We start from the raw sequence: 13,038 nt of genomic DNA, 5'->3' as shown, positions 1-13,038 counted from the left end.
GGTTTCCTCTACAGTAGAAGCATTTTTGGCTCTGTTTGCAAAGATGATGTCAGCTAACACATATGATTGACCACGTCTTAAATTATCATTTCTATTAGCAGCTTTAATCAATGGTTAAACAAATATGTGGCAAAACAGATACATACTCACTAAATAAATACGTAACTATGACAAAATATGAGGTATTCATGCTGCATTTATTTGCTGTGTTATTGTGGAGAATACAATGTTCTGACAGACATTTGCATAATGAAAAGCCATAAAAACGCAATAAATCAAGCAATAAAACAGACAGAGATACGCACCTTTCAAGGATGATAGCTGTAGTGCCATGCTATCATCTGAGACATCGTTGTTAAAAATCGCTTGAAGCATTTAAATGTTGTTCATTCAGAGGTTCATTATGAAAATGTTCAGTCACTGTAAAATATTAACTTCTGTAATTTTAAAGATATTGAATTTACTGTTACGTCATTAGATTTGCCTCATTTTTCTGAGGTCCCAGACGTATTCAAATTTGCTTTATTATTTGACTGTGATCTATTTCTGAATTTCAAAGAGCTGTAAGAAGCGACCTTTCAGCTTGTCCGAAAGTCTGCCATTGCTGGTGCGTTCTCGATTCCTCTAAGCGACCAGCCGCTGTCCAGATTCCCATTTCCTGTCAAGCCTTTGTACGCACACCTGGGCTCCGCCAACAACAGTCGTTGCGGCTGGACCGGCCACGACGCTTTGGCAGCCCTGGGGCTGCCTGCCAGCGCTCAGCCTCACGTGCAAACTCACCTCACCTCGTACCAATTGCAGGCGGCCGAATAGCTCGCCTACATACATGTAACATTATAAACACATTTAAGTTCTGTATAATACATCACAGCCGCTTAGAAGATATTGTTAATTCTTAAGTCACAGAATTATATGTTGATGAGGGTTCTATTTATTTTTAAAATTAGTTATATAACGTTTGGATGGTTTTCACCATACTTTTTCAGTCGATCAGCATCTTGTACCTAGAAACGGAAGGTTTTCTAGCGTGTAATATGTGATATTTTCAAATGAACTGAGTTCCTTTAATGTCTTAAGAATTTAACTTTTCTTGAAAGTTGATATTTGTTTTAGTTTCCAATAGCTTCGATTTCAAAATTATTAAACTTCCAGTTGGGTTTTGATAAAATTTTTACTTAAATTTGATTTCACCTACGGATTAATGGTGGGTGGTTGAGTAATAACTCAACAGACTAGTGAATACAGTACTGACATAATCCTCCACAACTGCTACACTTAAATTTCGATAGAATATTTGTTCCTATGTAGATGAACATGTTGTACCTTGGAACATTTATTCACATTTGGGATAATCTTACTTTCACGTGGAAAATTACGTCCACTCCTAGGGAGAATGTTGATATTAATATTTCAATGTGAGATTCATCCCAGAGCTACAGCCATCATGAGGAGGCCTTTCTGATACTTCGCTGATTGTTGAATGACACCTAATTGAGGCCACAATCGTAATATTTAATTGTAATTACTGTGATTAATATGTGGTTGGTTCCCTAGGACGACACCTTTTGACATGCAGGGCATGTGGCGTAGCTAGATGTTGGCCAGAATGAACTGATTTCACGACTTAAGGCTCTCATGAGCTGCGGATACCAAGAAAAGTTCAAGCTGTCCAGCTAGTCAGTTGTTGCCCACAACCGCAGGGACAAGTCTTGGTAGCGGCCATTTCAGCGCCCTCTGGTCAGGCGAATAGCGAACTAATACTCAGCATGTATTGGGCAGCCTCCACAATCGCATATGTTGCGAGTATTCTTCTATTTTTACCTGGATATTTGAGAACATTCAATAAGGCGAATGTTGGCACTGGACGTGTGATAATATCTGAACTCCAACCACTCTGGTCGTCCTGGACACCGTCCACAACCGAGCAGTCCTCTGCGATGGGCTGAATCTGGTTGCAGACAGGCTGTGATCACTGAGATGTGCATAATAGGTGGCAACTTACGGCGTGCAACATCTGGCCTCGGGTGCTGCGTGTGACCCAGGGACATGAGCACGTTGGATGCGCGAGTGTTTCAGTGTTCTCTGACATTCAATCATGACTAGTGCTTCTCATTATATCGCAGTGGAGTATGCCTTGCTGTAGTGTTTGTTGTCGTCTCTATCTATCACACGGCAGGCCCTTCCCCCCTGCTTCTGAATGTAGTGGAGAGAACCAACTTAGGAATTCTGTAGTGGTTTAAAAACTTCAGCCCCTCCAGCAAATTGTTTTAGGGCATAGCATGCAACTGAACTGAAATTTGAAAATTTCAGCTACCTCCATCGTAATGGACTCAAATGACCTAACTGTGCCAGTATCCATCAATAGGGGGTAAGGGAACAAAATTCTGAAGTGGGAAGAGTAGGGTTTGGAAATTGGGCAGTTGCAGGATCTAATCTACATCTACATACATACTCGGCAATCTACCATACGGCGCGTGGCGGAGGGTACCTCGTACCACAACTAGCATCTTCTCTCCCTGTTCCACTCCCAAACAGAACGAGGGACAAATGACTGCCTATATGCCTCTGTACGAGCCCTACTCTCTCTTATCTTATCTTTGTGGTCTTTCCGCGAAATATAAGTTGGTGGCAGTAAAATTGTACTACAGTCAGCCTCAAATGCTGGTTCACTAAATTTCCTCAGTAGCGATTCACGAAAAGAACGCCTCCCTTCCTGCAGAGACTCCCACCCGACTTCCTGAAGCATTTCCGTAACACTCACGTGATGATCAAACCTACCAGTAACAAATCTAGCAGCCCGCCTCTGAATTGCTTCTATGTCCTCCCTCAATCCGACCTGATAGGGATCCCAAACGCTCGAGCAGCACTCAAGAATAGGTCGTATTAGTGTTTTATAAGCGGTCTCCTTTACAGATGAACCACATCTTCCCAAAATTCTACCAATGAACCAAAGACGACTATCCGCCTTCCCCACAACTGCCATTACATGCTTGTCCCACTTCATATCGCTCTGCAATGTTACGCCCAAATATTTAATCGACGTGACTGTGTCAAGCGCTACACTATTAATGGAGTATTCAAACATTACGGGATTCTTTTTCCTATTCATCTGCATTAATTTACATTTATCTATATTTAGAGTTATCTGCCATTCTTTACACCAATCACAAATCCTGTCCAAGTCATCTTGTATCCTCCTACAGTCACTCAACGACGACACCTTCCCGTACACCACAGCATAATCAGCAAACAGCCGCACATTGCTATCCACCCTATCCAAAAGATCGTTTATGTAGATAGAAAACAACAGCGGACCTACCACACTTCCCTGGGGCACTCCAGACGATACCCTCACCTCCGATGAACACTCACCATCGAGGAAAACGTACTGGGTATTACCAAATATACCAGTTCTGGTACACCAGTGGAGTATAGGGACTGATGACCTCAGCAGTTTGGTCCCTTAGGAATTCACACACATTTGGCGGAGTATAAGGAAAAGCTGGTGGCCCATAAATGGTACTGATTTAATGAAGTAATCAATCTGATAGAGTGAGAGAATATTTCTAAGACTTCCGCAGCTGGTCGTTTACCTGGTATCCACTACTTTGTTCAGGAGAAAGGTGGGGCTAGTGTGGCACATGACAGATGCTACTTACTTCTTCTCAATGTTCCATCTGCTACAGGTTTCCATAGAGGTGCAAGTGTGAGGCCAAAGGGATGTATCAACTATCAATATCAGACCGGCATGAGTGGCATGGGCGCCAGGGTTCAAATGGTTCAAATGGCTCTGAGCACTATGGGACTCAACTTCTAAGGTCATCAGTCCCCTAGAACTTAGAACTACTTAAACCTAACTAACCTAAGGACATCACAAACATCCATGCCCGAGGCAGGATTCGAACCTGCGACCGTAGCAGTCGCGCGGTTCCGGACTGAGCGCCTAGAACCGCTAGACCACCGCGGCCGGGCGCCAGGGGAGGGGGCGGAAGGGAAGAGGGATGGCGGGGACATCTTGGTTTGTATGTGTTTGCATACATTGCTTCACACAAACAACAAGCAACCGCTTGAGAGAGAGTAATATTTGTAACGTGAGAAAAAGACTGCAACACACAAATAGTGAATACTACCACTAAAAAATGGAATAAGAACATATATTTTAACTTCTATTAGAGGGCCGGCTAGAGACGAAGGTCCGGAAAGTGTTCCAACGTACCACACTCGGCCATACATGTTAAAGTAAGTAAGGCTAGAGTTAAACATGGTCCTGGTCAGTACACGTGTGACTACTGACAACTGTGCCCCCCTTGTAGACTGTGAATCATGGCATTTTGACTTACGAAAGGTGTAACCTAGAGGTCCCAGCAGGCATGGTCAATATTCGCGGATATGACAGGAACGATCATTCGAAGCAAAAAAACTCTAATAAACATGGGCTCTAAAGTGCATACCGTAATACTTATAACAAAAAAGCTTTCAGTAGAAGAGATTTGTTTCACGGTACCGAAGATGAAGAAGGGCTTATAAGTCACTTCATCTTCGGTACTGTGAAACAGATCTCTTCTACTGCAATCTCTTTGGTTTCCATATTTTGACAGGTGGTAGTAGGACCAAAACAAGAAAAAATATGCAGTTAACACGGGCCCTGTAGTGCATACCTTAAGAGCTACGAGTACTTGTTCATCTTCCTTACTGTGAAACGCGTCTCTTCTACCGAACAAGTGCTCATAGCTCTTAGCTCATAGCTCAGTTTAGAGCACATCTTTACCTCTCTCCAAAATAATATCCCCGTCAACATTTTGGCGCAGCCACAGTGAACCCGCCGCTGTGTCACAAACTAAGAGAGGTATAAAGTTTATAAACATGGCTGGTCGGATGGTGTACATACTACCGCTCCTGCATTCGAAGTGCTCCTCAAGTGGGCAACGCAGTAAACACCGCAAGAATTCGGAGGTGAACTGCTGAAATTGTAGCTTACTGACCGGCAGACTTAAGAACTTCAAGGAATCGAGAACTCTCTTCTCAAAGGAATAATATACATTCAAGAAACAACTTCTACGAATTCAGCCCACTGGTGGCACCTTATGTATAAGCCACGCAACGGGCTCTATTCGTGAAGTTCTCAATTATCTTATATTTATATAGAGTATTTTCGTAATCATCCATGTACAGATCCAAAAAAGGGGGCAGGGAGAGGCGGGTGAGGGAGGAGGACGCCGCGCGGGATTAGCCGAGTGGTCTAAGGCGCTGCAGTCATGGACTGTGCGGCTGATCCCGGCGGAGGTTCAAGTCCTCCCTCGGGCATGGGTGTGTGTGTTTGTCCTTAGGATAATTCAGGTAAAGTAGTGTGTAAGCTTAGGCACTGATGACCCTAGCAGATAAGCCCCATAAGATTTCAACACATTTGAACATTTTTTTTTTGAGGGGGACGGGATCGTGGGGATCAAGACCACCCACTAACCACCGAAACACGTTTCAGTAGAGGTAATCACAACTTCATATGTCTCAATTTCCGAATTTCACTGCTAACTGTAGGAGACAAAGTAGCATGAAAATAAGAGTCTCGTGTTAAAAATTCTATAAACTACAAGCTACATTTAATATAGTTCGTTGTATGAGGGCCTGCCACGCTGACCAGTAAGATTGTAGTCAGGTAAATGTGCGTTTTCCCAGGCTGACCGCACCTATTACCGACAGCAAATGTGACACGGTTCGCAAGTCCACGGGCAGAAACGACAAGCCACGGGAAGTCGAGTAAGGGAAGGCAGAAGGGTAAAAACCCTCCATTAAGAAACAAAACAATAACAATAAGGCTGATTTCTCGAAAGCAGGCGGAGACGATTGAAAGATTCCCTTCATTTACATGGTCACGTAGCCTTACAAAATGGTTCAAATGGCTCTAAGCACTATGGGACTTAACATCTGAGGTCATCAGTCCCCTAGACTTAGAACTACTTAACCTAACTAACCTAAGGACATCACACACATCCATGCCCGAGGCACGATTCGAACCTGCGACCGTAGCAGCAGCCCGGTGCCGGACTGTAGCGCCTAGAACCGCTCGGCCACAGAAGTCGGCCAAGTAGACACAGCGTTCAGTCCTGTGTTCACCGTCATAGAGGTAAGTAAAATACTGATAATGGTGAGTGCAGACGACGATTTTACATTCTACATACATGGGTTGGATTAAAAGTAGTATCAACATCGTCGTCTCATGAAGAATGTGCGTCGCATGGCGTGCCTACTGTCTGAAGCTGATAGCGTAAGGTCAGCTGAAGTGACGGTTGTATTTGAGACAGTTGCTGTGTAATACTGTCTGAAAGTGCTGAAGGCCAGTCCGAGCGCCCTAACATTCTCCTTAGGAAATACGAACAGCGTGCGTAGATCGGGACTGAAGTGACACCTGGTCGCTGTGAACAACAATGTTTCCTTCCGGCACCGCATCCAACCATCCTTCATGATAATGCACAATGCCACGCGGCTAGACCAGTGCAGGAGCTCCTGCGTGCGTGGGTGTGGGAGATACTGGAACATCCCCCGTATTCACCCGATATGAATCTGTGCGATTACGACCTGTTCGCAAAAAGGGAGGAACCTCTCCGTGGCACTTGCTACAACGCGGGAGAGGACATCGTCCGTTCCGTGGGGCGGTCCTTCCGAGACATCGACAGAGATGGATGCGCTGACGGCTTACGCCACGTTCCGTCTCTGTGAGGCAAGGGGAAGGGGATCGAGATGCGTGACGATTATATTGAGGGCATGTAGTACGGTGATCGTCTGTCAGTAACGATGTATTATGAAGTTGTCAAAGTTGTGACATTTTGTTATTTCTGTAGTTCTCAAATTAATTGCACGAAATGTCCTCAAATTTTCGGATACATGCGTTCCACATTCCATTTCTACTAACTGCAATTAGTTGGATGTTATTCTACAGTGATCTAACAACTGATTTAAACAAATTATTATTAGTGTTATTATATTATTGTTATCAATATTAAAATCGTAGGCAAAAGTACACGAGTTTATGATCGAAAGTAATATTTCCGTCGGAGGGGGGAGGGGCGGGGTGGAAGCTCAGAAGAATGATACAAAGAATAAAACTTCTGATGCAATAAATAAAATTATTCCTCATCGTAATCCGTGGTCGAACAGTATCTAATTATGCCTCACCTCCGCCCGCGCCGTCGCCGCGGGGTCCAGTCGAAACTCTGGATCTGCACTTGCGAGCAAGTCATAGGGAAACTGTACAGAGTTATGTTAATTCAATCTGAATTATGCATCATTCGATATTTTTTTAAATGCATCTTTCGATATACCGTGATCTTTTGGTACACCAACAAAACATCTGAGACCTGTTTTCAGAGTTCCTGTACAAGGGACTGCTGGAAATAAGCGGAAACAATTACACATCCGGTAACTGAGAAATGACACAAAGAAACCCACAACGTTATACAAAAGGTATTTTTCTCGGATGTGGTATTCCAACGTTCAGCGTCGCTTTTGGAGAACACCGATAACACGTTGTTGTTGTTGTTGTGGTCTTCAGTCCTCAGACTGGTTTGATGCAGCTCTCCATGCTACTCTATCCTGTGCAAGCTTCTTCATATCCCAGTACCTACTGCAGCCTACATCCTTCTGAATCTGCTTAGTGTATTCATCTCTTGGTCTCCCTCTACGATTTTTACCCTACACGCTGCCCTACAATACTAAATTGGTGATCCCTCAATGTCTCAGAACATGTCCTACCAACCGATCCCTTCTTCTAGTCAAGTTGTGCCACAAACTCCTCTTCTCCCCAATTCTATTCAATACCTCCTCATTAGTTACGTGATCTACCCATCTAATCTTTAGCATTCTTCTGTAGCACCACATTTCGAAAGCTTCTATTCTCTTCTTGTCTAAACTATTTATCGTCCACGTTTCACTTCCATACATGGCTACACTCCATACAAATACTTTCAGAAACGACTTCCTGACACTTAAATCTACACTCGATGTTAACAAATTTTTCTTCTTCAGAAACGCTTTCCTTGCCATTGCCAGTCTACATTTTATATCTTCTCTACTTCGACCATCATCAGTTATTTTACTCCCTAAATAGCAAAACTCCTTTACTACTTTAAGTGTCTCATTTCCTAATCTAATTCCCTCAGCATCACCCGATTTAATTTGACTACATTCCATTATCCTCGTTTTGCTTTTGTTGATGTTCATCTTATACCCTCCTTTCAAGACACTGTCCATTCCGTTCAACTTCTCTTGCAAGTTCTTTGCTGTCTCTGACAGAATTACAATGTCATCGGCGAACCTCAAAGTTTTTATTTCTTCTCCATGGATTTTAATGCCTACTCCGAACTTTTCTTTTGTTTCCTTTATTGCTTGCTCAATATACAGATTGGTTAGGACTGAGAATTTATCAGTTCTCGCCTCTTGTGTCGCCTAACAGTACTATAGCCCATATGAAACACTGATACTCGGAGAACGTAAAGGGGAATCTTTAGAACAACGGTGACTTTGCTCTCGCGAAACCCTGTTGGGTAAATTTAGAGAATCCGTATTAGAGAAATATAACATTAACTTGTATACGTATCTGACAATGCGCGTGGGCTTAGATTCAGAGGAAAGCAGGGATGAATGAACGAGCATTATGAAACTAAAACTACACTGTGAAATAAAAACAAAACCATAACAAAAGTAAAATCATTCTGTTCGATGAAGCAAATCTTTGCACATATGTGAGATCAAAATATGCTGCCGTGCAATATTGCAGTGTCCCATCCCGTGCTTTGTATCATGCTTGGATCCGCCTTGGATCCTTGTCCACCACAAGATAGTCGAGACGTTGCTGCTCAAGCCTGCCTCAAAACACGCATGCTCACTCGGGTCCATGTCAGCAGAGACAGTAGGCCACCCCGTCGGAGATTCTAGTCCTCCCTCGGGCATGAGTGTTTGTGTGTGTGTTGTCCATAGCGTACGTTAGTTTAAGTTAGCTTAAGTAGTGTGTAAGCTTACAGACCGATGACCTAAGTAGTTTGGTCCCGTAAGACCTCACCACAGCAGGCCATTCGTGTTATTTTTACGCCGTGAGGGTAGGAGTTCACTTGCTGGTGGGTGGTGCTTTCGTCCATTGTCGTCCTGAAGCACCCATTGTCAAAATGTTGACTTCGGGACTATCCTGTTCCGATACCGCACAGCCCACAAACTGCCCTTTGAGATATATTGAAGACGCCCGAAATCTGTGCACGATGTTGGCCCTAAACGTATCTGGCCCAACTCCCAGCTGAACACTTGGAACTGCAAGATCGATATATACATTGATACTGCCTCTACATTATTCTACGACTGTCAGTTGACGTTAGCCATATCCTGTACCCATCGATGAAGAGAACTGAACACCATCGATCCAAGTTACATTCGAGAAGTTCCCTTGCCAACCTCCTTCACGCATGACAATGTTGAGAGGTTTGTGCTTTTGTTGGTAATGAGGCCAAATTGATCGTGTGTAGGCGATCGCACAATGTCTAGGTCGATACATTATTCCTGTTTTCCATAAAAAGGCACTGTGGAGTTCTACTGCATTTTCCTCAACGTACTTATGTGACATAATTTGGAGGCAGCGGCCACAATCAGGTTTTGTTGGTTGTGATCGACTACTACGAGACTGATCTTCAACGTTTTGTCTCGTGATAACTGCTGAATGTTCGGCTGATGCCGGTGGGGTGTACCCGAATTCAGTGGGCAGCTTCCTTTGCACACAGGCCTTCTTACCGTAAAGAGACAGTAACAGATTTTGAAGTGACCATGTTATTTGGATCTTATTTGCCCAATTTGCAGGAACCAGTTCCGGATGTGGCTGGAGCCTGTTGGGAGGTCGCCTAATTTTGAACAAACATGACGTGTCAAGCAACCTTCAACACCACACGGCGTTTGGGTGTCAACACAAGTTGATGACTTTGCCCCTGGTGGCTCACTGCGGCTACTGGAATAGGTGCGACGGGCGATCTCAGCCCTCCCTGGAGTGGGGTAGCAAGCGGTCAGCCGCTGCCGCGCACGCCGCGCTGCCTCCTGCAGACCTATTTTGAGAGCCTGGAGCCGCTCTGCGACGCCATTCGGCGGATTCTTTCCGCTGTTTCACAACAGACGTTGGCACAACTCCTTTTGGACTTACGAAAGCAATGCTGCATTTTGTGCAGCACGAGAACAAGTTTCTACCGTGATGAATACGTAAATAATGTGGTCATCGAACTAACAAACAGTATATCGCATGCACCATCGAGTCAAAACCACGCAGGCGGAGCAATGACACCTTTTCCTCTTGGTTTGAGGATATATAAATTGCTTATTGCACAACAGGAGTTTCAACTGAAAACGAGACGCATGGGAAAAGAAACGCCCAAGTGCGAATACCACTCGCGCTCTAGGAGTTCCATACAAACTTCGGTACGTATATAGATAGTTCATCCATCCCGTGAATCGAGAATCTCTACGATTTTTTTCTGTTATCGACAGCGATAGTAGCAACATATCAATCCCGAGAATCGCAAGCCTTTCGAGGGCGTTTCTTTCGTGTGATATGAATATAAAATTACAATTTTTTATTTTTTCCCTTTACTTGTACTGTTAAGCCTTGCTTCTTGCCGAATTTAATTATTCTAGGACAATGAGAAGTACCCTACAGATTACGACGATTAAATTTTTATCGAAACATGGGACTTAAATGACGTATCTTTTGACTACATTGACTTGGAAGCTAAAATTTTGTACACTACCAAGGGACCATACAGCTTAGTATGCATCATAAATTTCAGTTTGATACCTCTACCTGTTTCATAGGAAAAGGTGTCATAACAGTCGGACAAACAGACAGACAGACAGAGCCAACAAAGTGATCCTATAAGGAAAACGTTTTTTCCGACCGAGACACGGAACCCTAAAACGTTAGTAAACTGTTTATTATCTCAAAAGTAATTGCCATAATTGTTAATACATTTATCACACTGTACGACAAGACGGTCAATGCCTTCATGGAAAAATGTTTACAGCTGCCTACGTGATCATGATTGTACACGGGCGTGCACCTTTTCGTCCGAAGTAAATCGACGAACACGAAAGTCTTTCTTCAGCACTCCAAAAATATGGATATCGTATAGGGAGAGATGTATGTAGGATGTGTAAGGCCTCCTCGGCGAAACTTCTGCAGCGTGGGCGAAACAAACATGGCAACATGTGGGCGGGCGTTATCCTGCAACAGAATGATACCGTTCGTCAACATTTCTGGGCGTTTGAATTTTATGGCAACGCCTCATTTTTTAAAGTGTCCACGTACCGCTGTGCCTCGATTGTGGCGCTGTTTTCCAACGTCAATAAGCAGCGAGCCCTCATTCCCCAGTGCTGGCGTGCCCGTTGTTTTGACCGCGCTGCAGAACTTCCGTTTTGAAGCCCTCATACATCCTCCACACAGTCTCTGTGTCTTCCTAAGCGATTTTCATTTTTTGGATACCTGAAGAAAGACATTCGTGGCTGTCGATTTCCTTCTGATGAAGACGTGCGCGCCGGGGTACAATTCATGGATCCGAAGGCAGCCGCAAACGATTTTCCATGAAGGCATTGACCGTCTTGTCTCATAGTGGGAGAAATGTGTTAAGAGTTAGGGCGATTCCTTTTGAAATAATAAACAGTTTATTTACTTTTTTCTCTTTGACTCGTTTTAATTTGGCTGTTCCTTATAAATAACTTTTGAATGGAATTAAAAGAATATTCAAAAATAATAATAGCTGGAACGATATTTGATGCATATTTTACCTCTTCTGCTGTTTTCTCCTAGAAACGAATTTTATTCGCTTGTGGCAGTCAGGCTATCCACGACAGAACGATACTGCTGGCCATTAAAACTGCAACAACAGGAAGGTTAGCAAAACCTAAACTTTATATTGTGCGCATACAGTAAACAGTATACAGCAGGTGGGGCAACCAGGAAGAATTTCCTGAGCCCCTGACAGCTATCTAACAATCTCTGCGCACGACAGCACAGCCCCTGTCAATCTTGAGCTGTGCCTCAGTGCGACAGGGGCTAACTACCCAGACAAATGAAGAAATCTAGTTTCGTTCTTATAACCAAGTACATCAGTGTACTTTAGTGTAACGCTGTGTAGTGTTAATTGTGTAGTACAGCGCACTCTCCAATTATAAATTACAAGATTTCTGACGTAGCGACATAGCTTAGTACAGTTGGTCAGTTGCATGTGCCTTCTTGATTCCGTTTGAACATATTTATTTGTGCACCAGATGGTTTTAAAATTATTTACGTTATTTTTAAGTAGATATTTTATGCATATTTCTTTGGTTAAACAACTTAATGCTAACTTACACTAACTCGTTTTAAATTATATTACAATATTATATGTTACGCTCAAATATACACTGGTGGGAAAAACTTGTGGCGAAAGTAACTTTGGCTGGATTGATTTGAGGATGGGGACCAAACGGCGAGGTCATCGGTCCCATCGGATTAGGAAGGATGGGGAAGGAAGTCGGCTATGCCCTTTCAAAGGAACCATCCCGGCATTTGCCTGAAACGATTTAGGGAAATCACGGAAAACTTAAATCAGGATGGCCGCTCTCGAGTTTGAACCGTCGTCTTCCCAAATGCGAGTCCCATGTGCTAACCACTGCGCCACCTCGCTAGGTGAAAATAACTTCCGCATAATGTGTCACTGCCAAGTATCATAGCTCGCTGAAACTTGGATCATACACAGAAAGAACTGCTGCAATATACACGAAAGGTAACTGAAAGAAATACGCAATGAGGCGAACAGAAATGACAGTTTTGATCAGTTCACTGCGATTCGTTACAAAAGGAGGGACATAGTTCATAATAGGGTCTGTTATCAGATGACCGTTTTGGTGGACCAGATATTATGGTGTGGAGGGCATAACGTTGCAAGAGTGTACTAGCCGCCAAATCTTTGAACACGATACATTCACCAGTCAACGCTAGTGTGAAATCGTTTTCCTTCCTGCTTTTTACATCACTTGAAG

Source organism: Schistocerca nitens, chromosome 2 (assembly GCF_023898315.1).
Source record: "Schistocerca nitens isolate TAMUIC-IGC-003100 chromosome 2, iqSchNite1.1, whole genome shotgun sequence".
In the NCBI taxonomy this organism is placed as follows: Eukaryota; Metazoa; Arthropoda; class Insecta; order Orthoptera; family Acrididae; genus Schistocerca; species Schistocerca nitens.
This window is presented reverse-complemented; position numbering follows the sequence as displayed.